The sequence below is a fragment of the Peromyscus eremicus genome, chromosome 15, assembly GCF_949786415.1.
Source record: "Peromyscus eremicus chromosome 15, PerEre_H2_v1, whole genome shotgun sequence".
Classification (NCBI taxonomy): Eukaryota; Metazoa; Chordata; class Mammalia; order Rodentia; family Cricetidae; genus Peromyscus; species Peromyscus eremicus.
Window position 1 is genome coordinate 18,875,877 of NC_081431.1, and position 22,327 is coordinate 18,898,203.

The following is a 22,327-nucleotide window of genomic DNA, read 5'->3' on the forward strand; positions in this document are numbered from 1 at the left end:
CCCAGGATGAACTATTTACCCTTTGCCCCAGTCTCCAGAGTGTTAGTTTTACAAGCATGTGCCACCATATCTAGCTGAATTTTTACTCAGTGACCTGAGAAGAAGGAGGAGGAAGGGAGGAAGAGGAGAAGAAGGAGGAGGAGGGAATAGAAAAGGAGGAGGAAGAATTCCTTAAATCCCTAGTGAATAAAAATGAATTCTCCTGCTTAGTATATTGGCTAAAACACACATTAAGCAAATACAATGAATTGAGGGGTGTTGTTTTGGTTGATGGACAAGGAAATGTGCTCACCTGCATGTGGATTCAGAGCTTCATCATAGCATAAAGCACCATGACCTCCTCTAAACTCTCCTGCTGCTTGTGAGGGGAAGAACACAGAAAGTGATGGTTTGTCTTTCCAGAATTTCTAGGAAGAAGTGTAAATAATATTGGCATCTAATATAGACTGGGGGAAGGGGCTCAGTGGAGCCAAGATGAGAGAGAGAGGATTGGGGTCTTACTGGACCACTGCTATCACCTGTGCTCAGCTTCAATTCCGAGGAGGAACTGTGTGAGCCGCAGGAGCTGGATAGCGATGAGCTGTTTTTTTTTTTTTTTTTCTTTCTCCCCTGTCTGAGGAGAGTTGAGGCTGCTGGTGCCTAGGAGGAGCTAGCATATTTAACAAGGTTGTTCTCTGGTCTCAGGGCAGTATTCCTGAGCCTTTCAACCATACACAAAAACTCTTTCTACCCCTCCTTTAGACACCGGGCTCACTCTGCAGGTTTGTCCATGGCAAGCCTCACTCTTGGCAGATCTTAAAAGATGCTTTCTAAAGAAGGACCTTCTCTGCACTGAGTTATAGCCCGGAGCAGGCAGCCTCTCCTCACATGCGGTTTTGTCCTCTTCGTTCTGCATCTGGGAAGACACTCCATTTTGTTCTTGAGTGTCCCCCACCCCCACCTTGTTTGCTCACAATCGCCTCCCAAACCCCATGGGTCTAGATAAAAGGAGCCTCATTATAGCTACCAAGACAATAAGAAGGCCCAGAGCTGAGCAGATCAAGAACATTAGGGCATCTGGTCATAGTGCCCAGAGAGAAGAGTGCCCTGGTGTCACCCTCTAGGAGGCTCTCGATGGGCCATCCTGGCTCATTTGCTTGAATAGCTCATGGGGAAAGATGCACTTATAAACAACCCTTGAGGCTTAGCTTCCTCCCTAGAGGAATCTTACCTTATGGAGCAAGTGACTGGTGAAGAGTTGAGGCGGGGGAGGGTAAGGGGGACTTGCTCATGTTGGTTGTCTTAGGCCAGGTTCTGTGTGTAAGTCAGCAAGCACACTCAGCCCTGAGGAAGTTCTGAGAGCTAAGCTATTCCCTATCTCCAATCATGCAGATAAGGAAGAGGGTTGGGGCACTGAGATGTAATGACCTGCCCGAGTCACCACCAGTAACACAATGTGACTGTGGTACCCAGGCCACACTTCTACCCTGCCGTGATGCCTTTACCCCCGGAACCTTAACATGCTGCTCCGGTATGCCGTGTTCCCTACAGCTCTGCCAGTTATTTTGTTCAGAAGGAATCCTTTAAAACCAAGAAGACCAAATCAAGGATCTTCTTCTGCTTTAGCACTCTGTCATTGAGGGTGTTATCTTTCATATTTGTTATTAAATTTGAAAGGTCGTAGAGGAAGAAAAGCCAGGGAATGGCTATTTTGTAATTGATTCTGATTTTTTTCCTTAGGAAGAAGAGATGACTATGTAGAGAAATCAAAATCTTTTTCCTTTATATTTCTTTCTCATCTTTTCAGATTTCTCTACGTTTTTTTTTTTAATTTAAGAGAGTCCACATAATAATGAATATCCACATAGACATAAATTCTCCTCTGTAGGTTAGAAACAAATTATTCCCAAAAATACTCACCCCATTCCTTTCCCACTTGGTCCCCAAAGGAGTTAAGTCATCTCCAGACTCCAGCTTTGAATTAAGATCTGATTTTAGCTCTTACTCAGCAGCCGCTGGTTTCTAATGAGATACGCTCTTCCCAGCATTTGGATTTCTCTTTTCTCTGTCCACTTCCCCTTCATTCTAAGACAGAGGAACCTCCTTGGTGGCCATCTTTACAGAATGTTTCAAGAGCTAATGAGCCAAGAAAGAACTGCCATTTTTTAACTTCTTTAGTGGGGAAAAAAGTACAGCCAATTTCTTCTCCTTCAATGTATTTTTAGACTCAGAAGCTGTCTTATCATTCTCCACACAGCTACATCCTCGACAGACTCTACTCCAGGGTTTGCTGAAGGATAGAAACTGGGGCATGGTTTTTAATTGAATACTGATAATGGGAAAAGATTCAGGGCCCTTCTTCCAGAGTGGGAAATCAAAGTGTCATTAACTGATAATGATAGCAATAAAGCACCATTGGTTCATCCCATTATCAATCAGCAAGCGAGCACAAAGTGATAACAAGTTATTTCCTGTACTTGCACACAAATTGTTTATTTGGGGGCTTCACAGGAAAAGTGGAAGAATTGTAATTGTTGCCATAAGATAATCAGAAGAAAAATGTACCAGTTCTGCCTTTGTCAGTTGCTTAGCCTTCAAGAAGTCATCTATAGAGATATATGGTCTGGACTCCTTTCTTTGCTGTGTGTGTCGTGGTGCTAGTGAGGGTCCTCATCTATGAAGAGTGTTCAGAACAGCACCTAAGGGGCTGGAGATGTAGTGCAGTGGTAGAGGACTTGCTTAACGTCTATAAGGCCATGGATTCAACCCCCAGCATGGCCTGAAGAAGAACAGCGCCTGGCTTGCCATTCATTGAATACAGTGAATGGCTGCTGCTACTTTTTCTAGCAATAGTTTTGGCAATTGATGGAATGAGATCTGCAAGATGCCCTTTTAACTTCCTGCTCTTCAGGTCAGGAAGTGCCATTGGCATTCCAGAAGAGCGTGGCTCACAGCAAACAGGACCACAGGAAGGCTCTGCCTAGATGCCCCTTCCAGTAAGAATTGTCTCAGCTGTGGGGGTGTGGGTCTCAATCAGCTTCCAGCTGTCAGCTCTGCCTGAAATTCTCACTCCCCAGGGCAGCCTGCCTCTGGGACCCAATGATAGCAGTGAGCACTAAAGGCTGGCCCATCATGGACTATTCTGATGGATCCTGCTGGTTCCCAAGATCCCCACAGGGCACTGAAGCCTTATGGGTTCTAACTGAGTGCTTTTCTAGTGGTAAAAGCTGACAGGGGGGGTCTTTAAATGACTGTGCCTGGCTGAGAAAGTAAACAAAGCCATGTTTCCTCCTGCAGAGACAGAGAGGCTTGTACCACACACAGGGAAGTAAAAGTGGCAGGGATGGTGGCCACAGTCATATTTCTATTTTGGATGCTGTCAGCCAAGTTCTTTAATGTTGGAGACTTTGTGTGTGTGAGAGAGAACGAAGAACAAGAGGAAAATTAAGATTTTGAGATTTTGAAAAATTATTTAAAATGATGTGTGTGTGTGTGTGTGTGTGTGTGCATATGCCTCAGCATACATATGGAGGTTAGAAGATAACTTACAGAAGTCTGTTCTTTCCTTCCACTACGTGGGTCCGGGGGACAGTATTCAGCCCAGCAGTCTCAGTGAAGGTCCTTTGCCTGCCTAGCCCTTCTTCAATGTTTGCATGGAAGCTTGTTCCAGTTTCCTCCTGGGTAGTTGTGGGGACTTTAATCATGGATTAGGATGGCATTATCGGGTTTCTTCCACCGTGAAGCTTCATGCTTCTTGAACTGAGCAGCTAAGGGCTATCCTGGCTCTCTCTCCTCTCTGGGAGCATCGTGGGACTTTTCAGCCTCTGTGACTGTGTGGGCCAATCTAGCAAATCCTCTCTTGTATTGAACACAATTAGTTCTATTTCTCTGAGGAATGCTGGCTAATATGCAATGAATGCTAAAAGACAAACCACTGAGTCTTGTACCTCCTCTCTAGAAGTGAGGATGTTGCCTGCTTGACCTCGTTGTGTTCCATGCTCAATCTACACTACACTAGGTGATGGCCCGGGAAGGAAAGAAGGCTGAAGCAGGTTAGGGTGTTGTAGTCAAGAAGCCCTAGCAAAGACCATAAATGCATCAGGAGTGAGGGAGGAGTCCGTGTGCAGTTGGTGGAAAGTCCCCAAAGCACAGTCACTGCACAGGTAATTGGAATTTCTGAGTATTTTTAGTTCCATTTCCGGTTGCTATGATAAACAAACAAACAAACAAACAAACAAACAAAAAACCATGACAAAAGAGGCTGGAGGGAGAAAGGGTTTGTTTTATCTCACAAGTTGAGCTTGCAGCCCATAGTAGCAGGGACATCAGACAGCAGGGGTCTGAAACAGTTAATGGCATCCATTGTCAAGAGCAGAGAATGAATGTGTGAATGCTGGCCAAAACACAGCTGGCTTTCTGTTCTTCATTCAGTCCAGGACCCAGACCCAAAATGGTGCTGTCCACGTTTGAGGTGTGTCTTCCCACCTCAGTAAACTCAAATATGCACAAGCCAACCTACACAATTCTTTGCCGAGATTCCCATTCCAGCGGATTCTGTGCTGTGTCAAGTTGATCATTAAAACTAACAGTCACAGCATAGCTGTATTATCATGTCTTTTACTTTCAAAATAACTCCTGGAACATAGTGGTCCTAATAGAGATAGATGGGTAGATAATTGACCCTGGCCCTAGACAGCAAATCACCGAGTGGCTGGAACTTCTTATCAGGAGCGAGACTCTACCAGGACTATCGAGGCACAGGGATAGGCAGGAAGAGATTACGCTGGGCCATCTGAGACTGTGTATGAGCAAATAGCACAGACCCTCATGATGCTTAGCATCATTGAACCTCCACCTGTCCCTTATCTCATACCTAAGGCTCTTTGGAGAGTTCTATAAAATCATGTATCAAAAGAAAAATCATAATTATGAAGTATTACAAGATCTGCTCAGAATGTGTATGAATCACACATAACAACAGTACTCCAGCATCAATCAAAGGCATCTTGAGAGACAGGTGAAGGGGAATCCTTCCAATGGGCAAGATCAGGCCTTGTACCCTGCTATCCTCTGCCTATGAAAAAAGGGAGTAGCTCAAGGTGAAAATGTGTTTGAAATTAAGAACAGTGAAGCATTTGTAAGGACAGGGATAGGACCAACTGGATTGTGAGCGCTTCTGATTAGGAAACAGAGAAGAGAGTGTTGGGGTCCCATGTCTGGGAAGGGACGGTCTTCCTACAGGTGAAAAATCACTTTAGGACAATTCCAGGAGGTGTCTGTTGCCTTGGGGGCTGTAATGGTCAATATTGATTGGCAACTTGATGGGATTTAGAATCACCATGGAAACAAACCTCTGGGCATGCAATTAGGGAGTTTCTGGACTCGGTTAATTGAAGTGGGAAGACACATCCTCAGTGTGGGTTGCATCACTCCATAAAATAGAGTCCTGGGCTGAACAAAAAGGATACAGTGAGCCAAGTACCAGCGTCTATCACTCCCTCTTTCCTGATGGCAGATGCAGTGTGAGCAGCTGCTTCAAGGGCCTGCTGCCATTGCTTCCCTTGCATGACATATTGTATCCTGGAACTAGAAGCCAAAACAAACCCTTCCTTCTTTACATCGCGCTTGGCAAGTGTTTTGCCACAGCAGTGAGAAAACACAAAGAAAGGTGCTCAGTCAGTGAACGGAAACCTGAGTTCTCTAAGGACAGGTTCAGTTCTCAGAAAATTCAGTGGAAGAATTGGAAAACTATAGCAAGCCTCAGGGTGTGTGTTGCTGTTTCTTTTCCAGTCTGGATATTCTCTTCTCTTAGTTCTGCTGGGTGGGTCCACAGTCCTCTGGTTGTCTTCTACAGATATATGGGCGTGCCTCGGAAGAGCAGTTTCTCCTCCCATGTCACCAAACAATCAGAATGTCCCAGGCCATCTGTCTTAGCTCTTATTGCAGAAAGGATTCTAAAGATCTTCCAGGCTCTTTCCTGCTCCAGATGACTCTGACGGAGAGAAGCTTTATTTCCAGAAGGATTTCTGTTGTTTCTAGTGTAATTATATTTGTGAGAAGAAATTTAGGCTTTTCACGGTGTCACAAAATGGAAGCCAGGCAACCAAGATGTCTTTCCCTCCTCTCTCTCTCTCTCTCTCTCTCTCTCTCTCTCTCTCTCTCTCTCTCTCTCTCTCTGTGTGTGTGTGTGTGTGTGTGTGTGTGTGTGTGTGTGTGTATGTTTTGCACAGAGATCAAAGAACAACCTGGGTGTTGTTAGTGAGACTTCCTCTAACCTTTCTTTTGAGATAGGGTCTCTCATTGGCCTTGAACTTGACAAGCAGGCCAGGCTGGTTGGCTAGAGAGACTCGATGATCCCTATGTTTCCACCTCCCTCACACTGGGGTTACAAGCATGCACTGCCGTACCCAGCAATTTTTTAAAATGGGGGTTCTGAGGATCAAGCTTAGGTCCACACACTTGTGGGGCAAATCCTTTATTGACTGAACCATCCTTCTCCAGCCCCCTTTCTCCCTTTAATAGCTAGAACATCTAGAGCTATAATTACTGCCCAACTGTAGGAATTTGTTCCGCTATGACTCCCACTAGCCTCAGCTCGGTCCTCTCCTTCCTGCAGACGTATTTTTGTTCTATGTTTAAATGTCCTATTGCATCTCTGTGCAGCATATTAGAGCTGTGAGCCAGCTTCATGACCTTGTAGAAACACACAGTATATAAATCTTAAATAAGTAAAGATAAGCCATCTTCTTCCTCCTCCTTCCAAAAGAGAAAATAGCCAGGATGGTTTATTGGGGAGATAAGGAAGTAGAAAGACTGCGAGGAGAGAAAAGTGACCAAATTGAAGATAAGTGTTAGGCCCTCTGGAGATTGAGATCAGTGCTCACAGAGAGCACACAGGCTCTCGGCCCCAAACAGGAGGAATTTGCAGTGAAATTGCCTTTGCTGGGTTGCCTCTGGGACAAGGAGGGGATACTATTACCATCGGACATAAAAATGTCCCCATGCCTGCCCTCTTGATTTCTCAGATCTGCTGGTCAGTAGCCCTAGCCAGTGTACCTGCAGCCCTCATCTCTTGGCTGTTGATGGCTATCTGTCTGAAAGACGACATTTTGGACCTGCTATCCCTCCTTGGTGGCAATCAGGGTATATTGATATCTCAGCTTTTCTCTGATGAGGAATTTCTATTTTTAGTCCCATTTTATTCAGAGAAAATGCTAGCTCACATTTCTGTTTTTGGGGTTGTTGACCTGTTTGGCTAGATAATCAGTGTTCAGGGCATCCTTTTAAATTGTGTCCAATTTGCTCTTCCGTAGCTTCTGCCTGAGTCTCTCTGTACCCTTCTTATATAGGAAAAGATGGGGTCTAGTGAAGGAATATACTCAGCCCTCTGCACTTGTGTGCATGGAAAGGTACAGCGGCTATGTGAGTTGTTGGAAGCAAAGCATACTGGGGAGGAAGGTACAGACAACTTCCAGAAGGGGTCCAAACATGATGGGGGAACTGCATTGTTCCTCACAGTCCACTGATCAGATCCACCGTGCACATACTAACGATGAGTTCATCCATCTTATCGTGTCCGCTAAAGTGGCTTTTGGGTACTATTTCTGTAGAAAATGTTCTAAGTAAAATGAGGAGTAGGTATATCCAGTTGCTAGGGCTCTCATGTTAAAATATCATGCACCAGCTGGTTTTAACAACAGAAGTGTATTGTCAAATTCTGGAGGCAGGAAGTGAAAGATGAAGGTTGGCCCCTCGGGGGCCTCTCTGCTTGTCTTGTCCTCTTGCTGTGTTTTTGAATGATCTTGTTCTGTATACAGGCATCCCTTGAATATCTTCATGTAATTAACTCTCTTTGTAGATATAGCAGGTAGGTCAGGGCCTCCCAAACAGCTCTGTTCTTGCTTAAATATTTTTTGTATTTTTAACTGCAAATGCCCCCAAGGCCCATGTGTTACAGTCAAGAAGGGTGCTATTGGGTTGGAAGGCAGTGAGATCTTCGGGAGGTAGGACCTTGAGGGAGGCGCATTAGGGTCATGCCATTGAAGACAATTGCAGGACTTTGCCCTCTTCTTTCTTTTTTCATTTGGCTTGTGGCATGAGCAGATTTGTTCATCTACCTTCTAGGAATCCTAGAGCTGTGTCCCCCATCTTGCCTGGGCTGGAAACGTGAACCAATATAAACCTTTTCTTTTTTAAGTTGCTTACCTCAAGTTTTTGGTAAGTAGCACACTACTCACTTGAATGTAGTCGCATTCTGATGCGTCGGTTTCTCACTGATGATACAGTGTGAACAATTACATCAAGTTCTTGCCACCATACCTTTCCCACCATGATTGACTGTATTCCTTCTTAAAACCATGAGAAAATAAATATTTCCTCCTTTAAGTTGCCTTTGTCAATATTTTGTCATAGAAATGAAAAGAGCAGCCAATACAGGCCTTATTTGCATTTCTTATTTGTCCACAGTCAAACTGGGCCTAAGAATACCAAGAAACCCTATAATACATGCCTGAGTTCTAGATGCAGTCCTTTCTGCTTCTGATGAGAGGAAACCCGTGGCCAGGCTCTGTGTAGGACTATTTTTCATGTACTAGGGTATCCGAGGACTGAGTCATACTGGCCCTTATTGGACAGGTCATTCTGCCTGCCTGATGGTTGAGCATCCCACCACAGTGGACACCTACTGATAGGATTAATGTGCGGGACACAGAGTCACATATTGTCTTAGAGTTTATATTACTGTGGTAGACACCATGACCAAAAGCTGCTTGGAGAGGAAAGTGTTTATTTCATCTTACACTTCCTAATAGTCGGTCACTGAGTGAAGTCAGGGCAGGAAGTTGTAGGCTGCAACTGAAGCAGAATTCATGGGGAAATGTTGCTTACTGGCTTGTCCTCATGGTTTTAGGACAACTGACCATGGTCACTGACTATTATTGCATATGCTTTGCTCAAAAGTGGCTTCTTTGGTCCAAAGTGATAGTCTGTGAATCCTGTTTCTGTAGTCAGGAATTATGGTATCACATCGATCTGGATTTCTGTTGTTGCCAAGTGGTCTGTTGGGCAGTGATGATGGCCACATTGGCTTTGATGAGAGGGAGTCCATGGCCACACTCTGTATAGGATTACTTTTCAAGCACTAGGGTTTATTACTCACGGCTTGCCCATGTGGCTTTCTTATATAGCTCAGGACCACTTGCTGAGGGGTGGCACCGCCCAGAGTGGTCTGGGCCCTCCTACATCAATCATTAATAATAATAAAAAATGCCCCACAGACTTGCCTATGGGCTGATCTTATGCAGGCATTCTCTCAAGTGTGGCTTCCTTTTCTTGGATAACTCCAGTTTGTGTCAAGTTGACAAAATCAAATAAGCCAAAACCCAAACCAAACCAACCAAATGAACAAACAAGAAAAGAACAGACATTGTGCACACATAATTCCATTACAAGTTTTTTTTCCTCTCAGATTCCCTTTATCTCTAAACAAATTTCCTGACAGATCAGCTATGGATTCAGCAGACAGTGGTCGCCATAGGTCCTGAATGGATGACCAGAGGCACATGCTGTGGCTTACTCTACCTGGAGGATTTCCTCAGTCACTGGGTTTTAGAGCCACACGTGAATGTAGTCAGAGTATAACAGTCATCTTTTCCCTAGATCACAGCAGGGTACTCAGCTGACCCTTTGTAAACCAGCTCCAGAACTTTTCTACCCTAGTCAACTAGGTATAGAGAATTCTATAGTAGGGTATGGGTGTCAATTGAGTGAATGGCATTGGTGCCCTAGGACAGGTAAGGTTGGAGCTTGACCACTTGCTCATGCAGCCTATTCATGCCTGATGGTCCCCAATCATGGTTGGCCCCAGATATAACATTGTACAGGGGCTTGCTGGTGTGCCCACATGGCTACTGAGTTGATTGGTATACACTTGAAACCAGCTCTTGATTTGAGAGCCCTGGTCCCATGAAAGCTTGATGACCTAAAGTCAGAGTTCAGCCTCTGCAAAGATACAGGATTCTGGTAGGAGAGCATTCTGAAAAGGACTTATTCTAAAATCCTGGGACTTTCTAAAAATTCCAAGAGAACTTTCCAGGTGTCTTTACCACATACACTCCTAGCACCATGGGGTCTGACATCCCTGTGGTGGAGCTCTAAATTGTAAGTTGAGGGAGTTCTGCCTAGGTGGTAAGAATATCAAGATTCCATACTTGCTTTTTTTAAAAAAAGGGCAAGATTTTTGGCATGTCGCCAAAACTTCACCAATGCAGTAAATTCCTTAATCTTTGTAGAGTTGATGGCTCACTTTTATATGTACCGTACAAATCAGTACATCCAAAGTACTTTTGCCCAGCAGGTCCAGCTGTCATAATGTCATTCCGATAGCCAGCCAGCAAGTTGCTCCTTGGGATGCATGAATGAAAGTTCTCTTTAAACAACACAGCAAAGACAGCAGGAGTGTCACTTGAACCCCCGGCATTGAAGGTGAAATGGCAGTCAGCATCTGCCTCTAATCCACAGTGTCTGGGAACCTGCTTGTGTCTCCTCCCCAGAGAATGGAGGAGAGTCTGGGGGATGCTGATTCCAGCTCACCAGGCCTGAACTCTTTCTGAACGGGGAGTCCTCTATGTGCTTCTCTTCGGTGGGTCTTTTTTAGGTGTGGACCCTTCACTCTCTGCAACCCCCGGGGAATTGGATTATTCTAAATGTCAAGTTTCCTAAGCAGACTGAACATTTATAATGGCACACCACAAGAACTTTAAAACAAAGTTATTGCAATATTCTAGATGATATTGAAAAGCACCCTGTAGCTCCACAGGGCATCCTCCAGAGGGAACAAGTGCTTGTGTTCTTTTTCTTCTCTAACCCATTTTATTTATCATTTCGGATAGGGTCTCCTTGGCTGCCAGAAACACTAATAAGCTTAAATTTCAAGCAGAATTTAAGCCGCCAGTGTCTATTGCCGCTGGAGCCATTAAAAACCAAAGACCAAACTGCCTCTTTATAATCCTTTCAGGCCTCTGTGTCCTTATCTTTTCTACCCATGTTGAGCTGCATCCTAAGATAGACAGAAGCACAAACAGAAAGTGCGTCCATGGCCAGGCACGTAGGAAGGACAGGGAAACAAAACGCTATTATCTCCAGCAAGGGAAGCCTCTAGTTCACACTGACAGGGGCCCCAACGGATGTGCTTCTCGTACCAGACAGCTTTAGGTAAGCAAATGCCTTTGTCCTGAACTTGTATCTAATCTTGGTGACTCAGCTTCAGGTTAAGACCTGTGTGCAGAGAGCCTTGAGTGGTTATTTATAGTGGATCGGATCTAGGTGGTTGATGTGTAAAATGGGCTTCTGTGTTTATCCTTTCATGAGCTCATCCAAAAACTGTGCACAAGGGACCCGATTCTGTGAGGCACAGAGGACTCATAAGAACAGACAAAATAGTCCATGCCCCCATGGAACACTCTCTTCAGGGGTGAAGGTAGACAAAGCAGTGGGACTTGTCACATCCCATGAGTATGCTGCTTTTTTGAAGAGCCTATCCAGAAGTGGGCTTTTCAAATGCTCTATGTGGTTTGATTCAGCAGCTTCCCAGGTATTCTGGGATAAATTAGTGGTGAAAAAATGTCAGTTGTTCTACTAGTCTGTCAAATCCATACTACCATCATAATTGTCTTCTCTGAAGACATAGCAGCTGGAATAAGCAAAGAAAAATAGCACAAACCAGTTTTCTTGCACTGTCTGAGTGGGAGGTGTTACATACAACTTTGGCTGCAGTCAAGACTTTGCTGACATATACATATCTTCCTTTTGAGTCCTTCAGAAGAGCTCAATGGCCGTTCAAAGATTGTCTAATTCATCTTTGAGACATTCTCCTATATTTGAGCCAACTTCTCCTCCTCTGCAAATTTTATTTCTTCTATGACATATTTCTTTCTGAGTTAGCCTTTTTTTTCAGCTTTTTATAAAACTTCCTGTGACTTTATATCCCAGCCTTTTAACAAACATCTACAACACCATTCCTAGCCTTTGTTTTGAGTCCCTGTGTTCTATGCTAGGGTTTCTCATTTCCTGGTCCTGTGGGTCTCACAGTTTTTGTCCTTCTGGACTAGTATTTCTTCAGGCTAGATTCTCATTCTCCTCCTCCTCCTCTTCCTCCTTCTCTTTCTTTGGAGACAGGGTTTCTCTGTGTTATAGTCCTGGCTGTCCTGGAACTCGCTCTATAGACCAGGCTGGCCTGGAACTCACAGAGATCCACCTGCCTCTCCCTCTCAAGTGCTGGGATTCAAGGCATGTGCCACCACCTCCAGGCTAGATTCTTAAGCCTCAGTTATGACTGTGCCTTAAATATCATCCCAGCTTTTCTCTATTTTACCCTCTATTTAAACCTCAGCACTAAGTCCTGCCTCTTCCCTGATTCCCCGCCAGGGTCAATACCCACAGCTCTCAGAACAGAAGAGTTGGAACAGTTTCAATTGCACTTTTTTCTTATTTGTTAAAAGGTAGGATCAATCAACTCAGTTTGCTCAAGCATTAAATGATTAGGACAGGCATAGTATATAATACAAAGGATTAAGACCCACTTTTTTTTTTTTTTTTTGGTTTTTCGAGACAGGGTTTCTCTGTGTAGCTTTGCACCTTTCCTGGAGCTCACTTGGTAGCCCAGGCTGGCCTTGAACTCACAGAGATCTGCCTGGCTCTGCCTCTGGAGTGCTGGGATTAAAGGTGTGTGCCACCACCTCCCGGCAAGACCCATCTTTTAACAAGGGCTAATACTAGACCAAAGAAAGCAATGAGCATTTTCTAGCTTAGTTTCTGACAACAAGACTAACTAATGGAGAGTCCAGATAGGGCAGAATGCAGACTTCACAAATGAACTGTCGTGACTTTTCCACATAGAACTGGCTTTAAAGGAGAGTTTCCAACCAGGGATCTACCTTTCCTACAGCCTTGATCATCCAGATGTCCAGTTTATATCAAAGAACTCATCCATTCAAACATACATTTTAGCTAAGTGAGGTTGGAATGTGGTGGACATTGGCCCACAGACAGTTTGATAGGTGTGGTTTTGTGTGGTGATTGTTTGGTTGCTGTTGTTGCTGGTGTGTGTGTGTGTGTGTGTGTGTGTGTGTGTGTGTGTGTGTGTGTAGCATGAATCTTAAAAGGTCTATTAATAAAATCAAACCTGGGAGCCAGGTATTGGGGTGAATGCTGGAAGAGCAGAGAAGCAGAACAAGCCACAGCCACCTCACCTCGCCAATTCCTCAGCTGATCCTGTTTCCTCAGACTAGAAGCCTCTTGAGTCCTCTTCCAGAATGAATCTCAACTGAACTGCTGCTCAAAAGCCTAAAAGCTTAACCAGCTCTAGTTCCTGGTCCTCATGCCTTATATACCTTTCTGCTTCCTGCCATCACTTCCTGGGATTAAAGGCATGAGTCACCATGCCTGGCTGTTTCCAGTGTGGCTTTGAACTCACAGAGATCCAGACGGATCTCTGCTTCTGGAATGTTAGGATTAAAGACGTGTGTGCCACCATTTTCTGGCCTCTATATCTAGTGGCTGTTCTGTTCTCTGACCCCAGATAAGTTTATTAGGGTGCACAATATTTTGGGGAACACAATATCACTGCATTTGTGTGTGTGTGTGTGTGTGTGTGTGTGTGTGTGTGTGTGTGTGTGTGTCAATAAGGAGAGACAACGATGGAACTGAATGTAATGACAATACTTGGTAGGTATGCTTTACCCGAGTGTGTTCATACTGCTGTTACACCATGTGGGCACTTGGATGAATGAGGGTGCATCTATCTATCTATCTATCTATCTATCTATCTATCTATCATCTATCATCTATCTATCTCATCTACATATCTATCATTTTCTCATACTCTGAAACAGGGTATTATAGCACTAGATCAGAATTTAGTAAATATGTGCAGTCTGAATGAGCTAAGTACTAGAAATATCCTAAAGTTATATGGAACCTAAATAACCTTCTAGCTTACATTTCACAATTTGTAGGAGAGAAGTGCAGCTAATGAACAGTGTGTGACCGTCACAGCTTGATGGCAGATCAGAGATCAAACCAAGATTTTTCTGACTCTGAACCCAGGTCTTGTGTCTTTTCACCTGCTTTGGATCTGATGACTTTTAAAAAAGTTATTTGCCAAATCATTAACCAGATATACTATAATAAGGATTAGCTTTCATTAACTAACCTCTAGGAGCTTAAAATTTGGGGATTTTAAAAAGACATTGAAAATAGTACAGTATTTAAAATTGTTCATTTTCTTGCAATGGAGACATTTCCTTAGGGAAGTATACTAGAAATACTAGCGTCTTCTGCCTACATTGCTTCCTAGTGCTGTTTTATATTGCTTCCTAAGCCCTGGAAGGTGCATTAATGGCCTCTGAGTGACTTGACATTAACAGTTTTCTATGACCCACTTTTGTACAAAACATCCTACTTAAGAGTGAAGGAGAAAAACAGGAAAAGAGTGGAGGAAAATATCTAAATGGAGAAGTCTATTAATGGAAAAAGAATGTTTGAGTTTCTTCATTTTAAAAGATATTAGAGGAATTGCAAACCAAAATGAGATGATGTATATAACCTTCTGAATATAAATGAAAGTCACCTGAAAGGCATTCTATGCTTTTCCTGCTGGGTAGAGTGGCTTGGGATCACAGTCCAGTGATGTTTTCTTTGGCGTAAACTTTCCCTCCCCTATATGTGGAAGGGTGTATATAAGAGTGATGTACTGTGTTCATATATACATGAAAGTGTAGGAGTGGCTGAGGACTGGAGTCAGATTTTATTTTCAGGATTGTTCTTTGAAAGATAATGTGATGTTGTTAGTCTATCCAAATTATTATATAACACTGTGAGGGGTAACTATATCCCAAAATTTGAGGATTGAAACAAAAAAAATATGCAAGATATCAAGCAGGAAAGTCTGGATAGGTGCTTTCTAAAACTTGCCTATTTCCCTCTCTGTGGTTGAGATATTCTCTTGGTACCTTTTTCTTTGTGTGGTAGGGATGGAACCTGGGGCCTCATCGTGATAGGCAAATGGCTCGGTAGTTGAGCTTAACTCCAGCCTCTCTTGATATTTCTGTTACTGCTTGATTCATAATTAACTTAGATTCAAATGTGAGACTATAAAGGATGAAAATAATTCTAATGTTATTTTCTCAAGGACTATAAAATATAAAAATTGACTTTAAAGTTGTAGTGTGGTGGTACATGCCTGTGATTTTAGCACTTTGGGGATACTGTGTCACTTTTTCTAGGGAGACAGGAATAAACATCTACTCACCTAAGAAGGGTATTGATGACAGATGACAGAAGAAATGATTCCACTCAAGTCTACTGTGGTGAACCAGTGAGTTCATTTTGGAGTTTACTTACAGGAGTGGGGATGGGGTGGGTTACTTAGAGGAACATGAGTAACTCAAAGGCAGCAGCAGCATTACTGAAAAGCCCACTCTGGCATGGGTGGTGACTCATTAAAGTAGAATCCTTGGATTGCCCTGCACAACTTAATACAGCCCAGTAGATCAGAGTTTCCTCTCTAGAGTTGTTACTGCTCATATGACTAGCAAGTTTCAGAAGCTTCCTGAAACTTGTGAGTTGTGTTTACTTCTTGAGTCTTAGGGAGACTCCCTCCTCCTTCCAGGGATAATGGTTTGATTCAAAGGAAATAGCTACACAACAGGAAGCAAAAGCTTCCCAAAGAAGACCATAAGTTCAAGGCCAGTATAGACTATATGGTGCGTTCAAGGCTACACTGTGCTATGTAGTGAGACCTGTTTTTCAGCAAGCCTAGACTTGGTATGTAAAGCTGACCTAGCCCACATAAATCCTGGATTTGATACCAAGTACTGAACACAAAAAATTTTGAACTATTATTACTACTAATTGTTAATAATTAACTTGGTCATTCTATTTCTTATTTTCTTCTGATATGTGGTTTTCTAAAGATATGGGTGAAATTGAAAAATAGTGTGATAACATTTTTTTATCCAGAACAATTTATAGTAATCATTTCTCATCAGTGGCTTACAAATGAAGCTTTCATTTTCTATTGACTCTTCCAAGTTCTGACGGCAGACTGAGGTTGTCCTCTGACCTCCACCTGCACCTGTACATGTGAGTGAACCGTACTCCCTGCCATGTACACAAATAACCTGAATCTAACCTGAACTCAAGTAAACCTGGCTTTCTTATTTACACAGGATCTGATAAATCTAAGCTCAAGTTTACGAATTTATGGACCAAATATAAAGGCAAAAGGCCCCAAGAGGCCAACTTGGTTTGACTAGCTTTTTTTTTTCCTCTTTCACATAAAGATTATTTCAGGCCAGACTATTAAAGACACATAACCACACGACAAAAGACTAGAAGGAAAGTGACCAGAATTTAATGCAGTTTAATCCAGGGATAGAGCAAGAGATCAAACAAACAAGCCTTATATCTATATTTAAACCCAAAGAAAGCCTTGGGGGATGACTTTTAAGATACCAGCACGGACACCTCTCCTACCCAGAAGAAAGACCTCAGGAAAGAAGCCTGTATTAGTGCTTCTTCTAGAATGCCTGAAGAAGATTATTCCCAACAAAGGTTTATGTCTTGATATTGAAGGAAAGATACAAGCCCGCAGTTTGGCCATATTTGTAACAATATAGATTGAAAGGAAAACTATTTTATAGTCGACCTGGAGTTAACTGGAACATTAGATTAGCTAAAATCCTCTAAGCATCTGGATTAATTAAATTTTTAGTAGAAGAGAGATACTTATAACCAAATGGGCCATTTGAATACACAGTGGGGTTCAAAGCAGGAAGTACTGTGTCCTGAATTTGAATAGGAAACAGGCAGGCAGGTGCTGAGTTTCAGAAGAATTTGTCACTGGGGAAGATTCTGGAAGGCATGAAATGGGGCACGTAAGTGACATCATGATTATTAGCGAATCCATATGAGATCCATACTTAGGACAATATACCAGTCACTGGCTAGTGTGACAATTTCAGTGAGCTCAGGTGTGAAGTAGTGAAGCTATATGATTAAGGATGATATATTTATTTTTAATCCTGAGTCTTATTAGCTTTGGAGCTGGATTGACAGAAGATTGAGTCATGCATCAACATGAACAGTACTCTAAACCTCAGAACTGTGGTAGAGCTGAGTTCTTCCTTAGGTAGGTGCTGAGCCTTACCATTCTACATTTACCTCTGGAACTCTCCAACCTTCTCCCCTATGATCTGTACAAGAAAAAAAATGACTGTCCTTACTGCATGATCAAAAGATATAAGATTAACATCCTTTGTTTCTCTAAAGTTTTGTATCAATTCATAACAACACTTGACTTGTCTTGTTTCTCTTTCATTTCAGCTGAATTGAGCATGGTTTTATGAAAGATGGATAGGAGAGAATGCAGAGTTGGTGTCCGCCTGTCTTAGTCACTGTCCTGTTGCTATGAAGAGACACTATGGCCAAGGCAAGTCTCACAAAAGATGCATTTAATTGGGGGCTCGCTTATAGTTTCAGAGGGTTAGTAAATTAGCACCATGGCAGGGAGCATGGCAGCATGCTGTCAAGTGTTGGAGTAGTACCTGAGTTCTATATCTCAGGCAGAGACAGCACCTGGGCCTGGCACAGGCTTCAAAACCCACCCCGACTAACAACTCATCCAACAAGGTCACACCTCCTAATCCTATCAAAGAGTTATATTCCCTGGTGATTAAGCATTTAAATATACGAGCCTGTGCAGGCCTTTCTTATTCAAACCACTGAATGAAAATGAGGACATGGTCACCCCTACATATGGCTAAGGAGAAGGATTTTATTGTAGATATGAGGGAGAGTACAGCCAGAGGCACCTGGAAGGGTCCAGACTGAACCATGCCATGCTGGGGGGTGGGCATGAAGGAAGAAAAGAGGAGCGAGGGCAGGTGAACCAAGAGAGGAGCTAAGGACTAAGAGGACAAGGAGAGCATGTGGCCAAAATAGGATAGAGCAGCTGGGAGATAGGAAAGCTAAGCCCCTGTGCCAAAGAAGTTTAGGGGGTGGGTCAAGAAGCACTGGGAGCAGCTACAGGTACTGAGTGAGCCTTGTCCCGGGTTTCTTTGGAATCTGACAACCACCACACTAACATTGGTATGGTATTAAGAAGCCATAGTCTATTTTGATTGACAGATTAAGATAGATAAGCATTTTTCTACTGTATAAGTATCTTCCCATAATGCATCTGATTTTAACCATAGGTATGCCCATATACATAGGCATGATGGTACATAGGAGATTTTCTCTGAAAGTCTACTTTGAGGACACAGTTTACATGCTATAACACATGTGTCCCAAACTTGATACTATTTGATCAACCTTCCTACTTGCATGGCCAGACGAAACTCCTACACAAAGACTAGATCTAAGTTTTATGAGCATTAAGGAAAGAGAAGCATTCCATTGTTCAGAGAGCACTGGACATACAGCTCAATGCAGGTGTGGGGTTTCTAAGTTGCTAATGGGTTGCTAGGTGCATTGTTTGGTGTGGGATATACAGACTGCCAAGTGAATTATTAGAAGAGGAGTTTGTGCACAGCCCAAATCAAATGGAGTCCCAGGTTGCTATGCTGTTCCCTATGCTATCTAGCCTCATGGAAGAACAAGAGGGACTGGGTCATAACTGTAGGCTTTGGGATTATGATATTTGTGTTTCTTGTATATATTATAGAGGCAGAATCTGGAAAATGGCAGCAGTTTTTAGCACCTCTGAATGCCGAATTTATGACATGACAGCTCACATATAATTATTACTGGCACAAGGTCCTTGTTGTCTGTATTATAGACAGTATCTAAAGTTCCATTTGATTGCCAGCTCCTCAAGCATGCCCTAATATGGAATATAGACACTTCCTCCCCTTATTATCAAACTGTAGAAAAAATTTATTTGTCTCTGGTATAATTTTCATTGTTTAAAAAAATAAGATTTATTTGTACCATGCAAAAATCACATTAAATGCTTTCAAAGATTTTTAATAAGAAATAAGGCCAGTCAGATTAGGGAAAGAAACTTAAATTTAGCATTAATAAAGCCATTAAGCACCTTTCCTGAGAAGGTATTAGTATTCAAAACACATAAAGGACCCATATAACTCAGCAGCATAAAAACAAATAACAGCATTAAAAGCAGACAACAGATCTGAATGGCCAGATGTGAGATAGTCTGTGAAAAAGTGTCCAAAGTGTGGGCTGGGATCAGTGTGGAATGCATGCATGAGGTTCAGGATTCAATTCCTAGCACAGGACAAAAGGGTTCTGTAGATGTAACCAACCATCTTATTAAATAAGAAACACAGAGCCGATTCAGAGAAGAAAGCCAAGAGGTCAGAGCTAAGAGCTAAAATCTTACCCTTCCTCCTGTGGTGGTACTACCTCTCCGAAAGAGAGCTACTTCCTGTGTTAAAGTCTTTATATAGTCTTTCTGTTCTGCCTTCTCATTGGTTGTAAACCCAAACACATGACTGCCTCGTCACTGCCTGTCTGTACAGACCTCCAGGTCTTCTATGGTTAGGATTGAGATTAAAAGCGTGTGTCTCCAATGCTGGCTGTATCCTTGAACACACAGAGATCTACCTAGCTCTGTCTACCAAGTGCTGGGATTAAAGTCATGCGCCACCACCGCCACGTTCTTGCTATGGCTCTAATAGCTCTGACCCCTGAGCAACTTTATTTATTAACATATAATTAAAATCACATTTCAGTACAAGTAAAATACCACCATAGGGTTCTCAAAATTGATAATCAGAAGAACAGATCAGAACCACCTAACATCTATTTAAGACGGCTACTTTTTTTTTATAAGCCTTGATGAAAGTGTGAATAAAAAGAAACCTGAGTATACTCCTGGTAGGAATGTGAATTGGTACAACTTGTATGGGAATGGTATGGAGATTCCACAAAATGTTGGGACTTGAACTATGGTATGCATCCAAAAGAACTGAAGTGAAGACCTGGAAGGGATGCCCATATTCCTATGCATATCAATGCAATACCAAGGTATTGAAACATTATCAATGTCCACTGTGGGAATGGATAAATACATAAAATGTTCTATATGCAATCTTAGATAAATAAAAAAAATCTTGCCATTTGTTACCATGTACTGACTTGGAAGAATTTATGCTCAGTGAAACAAACCAGGCCCAGACAGACAAGCTCCATGTGACTTCGCTTGCATGTGACTTCTCCTATGTGGGAGATGGCATTATGAAGTTCTACTAGAGAGTATGATGCCTAGAGTTAACAACACTGCATTGTAAACATAAATGCCAGCATGGAGTATATAGTGAAATCCTGTCTCACAACAACAAAATTTTTGGGAAGACCCTATGTTTTATTCTTAGTAACAAAAATAAAAGAAAGAAAAAGAAAGGGAAAAGACAAGGAAATAAAAAGATAGCATTTGAAATGTATTGCATGTGTCTCTGTCTGTGATGGCGTAAAGATATTAACAGTGCATGTTTATCTCCAAATTACTGTATATATGACACATGTACAGCTTCTACATATAAAGAAAAAAAGAAAGAGAAAACCACTATGCTATTATTTTAAAAAAAACCACAAATCTCATGGCTATCATGTATTTTCACATGAAAATTTCTCCCTGTGTTACCTCTCTGTCACTGTAACAAGTACTTGAGATGACAAGCTCTCAGAGAGAAGGTCGATGTTGGCTCACGGAATCAGAGGCTCTGGTTCATGATTGATGGTTCTTCTTACTTTGGAGTTTCTGGGGAGACAGAACATCAGGTGGAGTCTAACAGTTACTGTTCTTGATGTGACCACATATTTGATAAGAAGTAACCTGGGGAAGGAAGGGTCTGTTTTCATGTGTGTTCTTGGCATAGAGTTTATCACGGTGGGGGAAGCATGGTTGGAGAATCATAAGGCAGCTGGTCCATGGCCTCCCCTGTTGGGATGCAGAGTGAGATGAATGTTTCTACTCAGCCTTCCTTCCTCTCTCACCCCATTTTGATCAGTCCATGACCCCAGGACATGGGATGGTGCTGCTCATCTTCAGGGTAGGTCTTCCTTCCTTAGTTAAATGTCTCTGGAAACATTCTCAAAGACACCCCTAGAAGTGCATCTCAATAAGAGCCTAGATGTTTGGAAATCTAGTCAAGTTGACATTCAGAATGAATCGTTACGTGGGGAGTGCATGGCAGAGCAACTTCATGGTCAGGAAGTAAAGGAGAAAAGAGGATAAAGTCCCACCATCTTTGTCACGGAAATGTCTCTAATGACATAAGACCTGCTCTTAGACCCTACCTCTTAAAGGTTCCACCACATCCCAGCAAGTGCACTGTGGAGGCCAAACCTGTAATGGACTTTGGGAGACATTCCACCCACCAACCATGGCACCTTCCAAAGCCCAAGGTCCAGCTGCCACAATGACAGTGGAACAACCCATCTGCAGGCTGCTGGGCTTGTGGCCACCGTGTCAGCACTGCCTTCTTATCTGTAGCCTCTCACTTCTTCCAGACTTTGTCTAGGATTAGATAGGGTGCTTGATTTGAGAAGAACTAATTAGTTGATTGATTTGTTTGCAACTGGCAGGAATAACAGTATTGTCTTAGTAAGTTCTTAAAGATCAGGGCTTTATTTATTTATTTATTTGTTTGTTTGTTTGTTCGTTCGTTCATTCATTCATTCAGCCATTCCCATCTTTCCTTGCTGCTTACACTCACCTTTTTGTGCTGACTGACTGGATAATTTTTCATACTTCAAAATATGGTTCGAATGTAGCTTCTTTGGGAAATCCACCCTGACCACTGCAGGTAAGGGAGTACCTTTCTCTGGCAAATATACTTTTCTTAGTCTCACGAGGATTTGCCCTCATAACTGTAACAACAGTACTCAGGGGCTACTTACCTTTTGTCAAGTAAGATGACTCATGCCATAATATTTATATGATAATCTTTGGCTAGTATAGATTAATCCATCACCTCAATTGGATATAATAGAATGCAGTATTTCTCTGATTCTAGAGTACTCACTTAGAATATTATTTTTAATTTAGGGGTTATCCTCTTTCAGGGGACATTTGGCAATATCTAGAGATACTTCTGATTGTCACAACTTGGAGAATGCTATTAACATCTTAGTAAGTTGGATTCTGGATTCAAGTCTGTTTTAAACATTGTACAATGCACAGGTAGCCCTGGCCACTACCCTCCCACCCCAACAAATTGGAAGTGTCTGAATCAAAATGGCTGAGGGTGAGAGATTGTGGCTGACACCAGCAACATGAGTTGAAAGGAGTCTGGGGATTATACCGAGAGGCCTCTAGCATGTG

General features: G+C 42.6%; 1 long non-coding RNA gene across 2 annotated transcripts in view; it reads left to right on the forward strand.

Moving 5' to 3' along the window:
- The window catches only part of LOC131925226 (uncharacterized), a 38,988-nt gene extending 21,520 nt beyond the window's left edge, over positions 1 to 17,468 (forward strand). The window contains exons 3-4 of one of the 2 annotated variants that reach the window (XR_009383188.1): positions 15,261 to 15,352; positions 17,362 to 17,467. This is a non-coding gene — a long non-coding RNA (uncharacterized LOC131925226). Of the gene's footprint in view, positions 1 to 15,260; positions 15,353 to 17,361 lie in introns of both variants that reach the window. The other variant, XR_009383187.1, reaches the window with a different exon arrangement.
- The last annotated feature ends 4,859 nt before the right edge of the window (positions 17,469 to 22,327 follow it).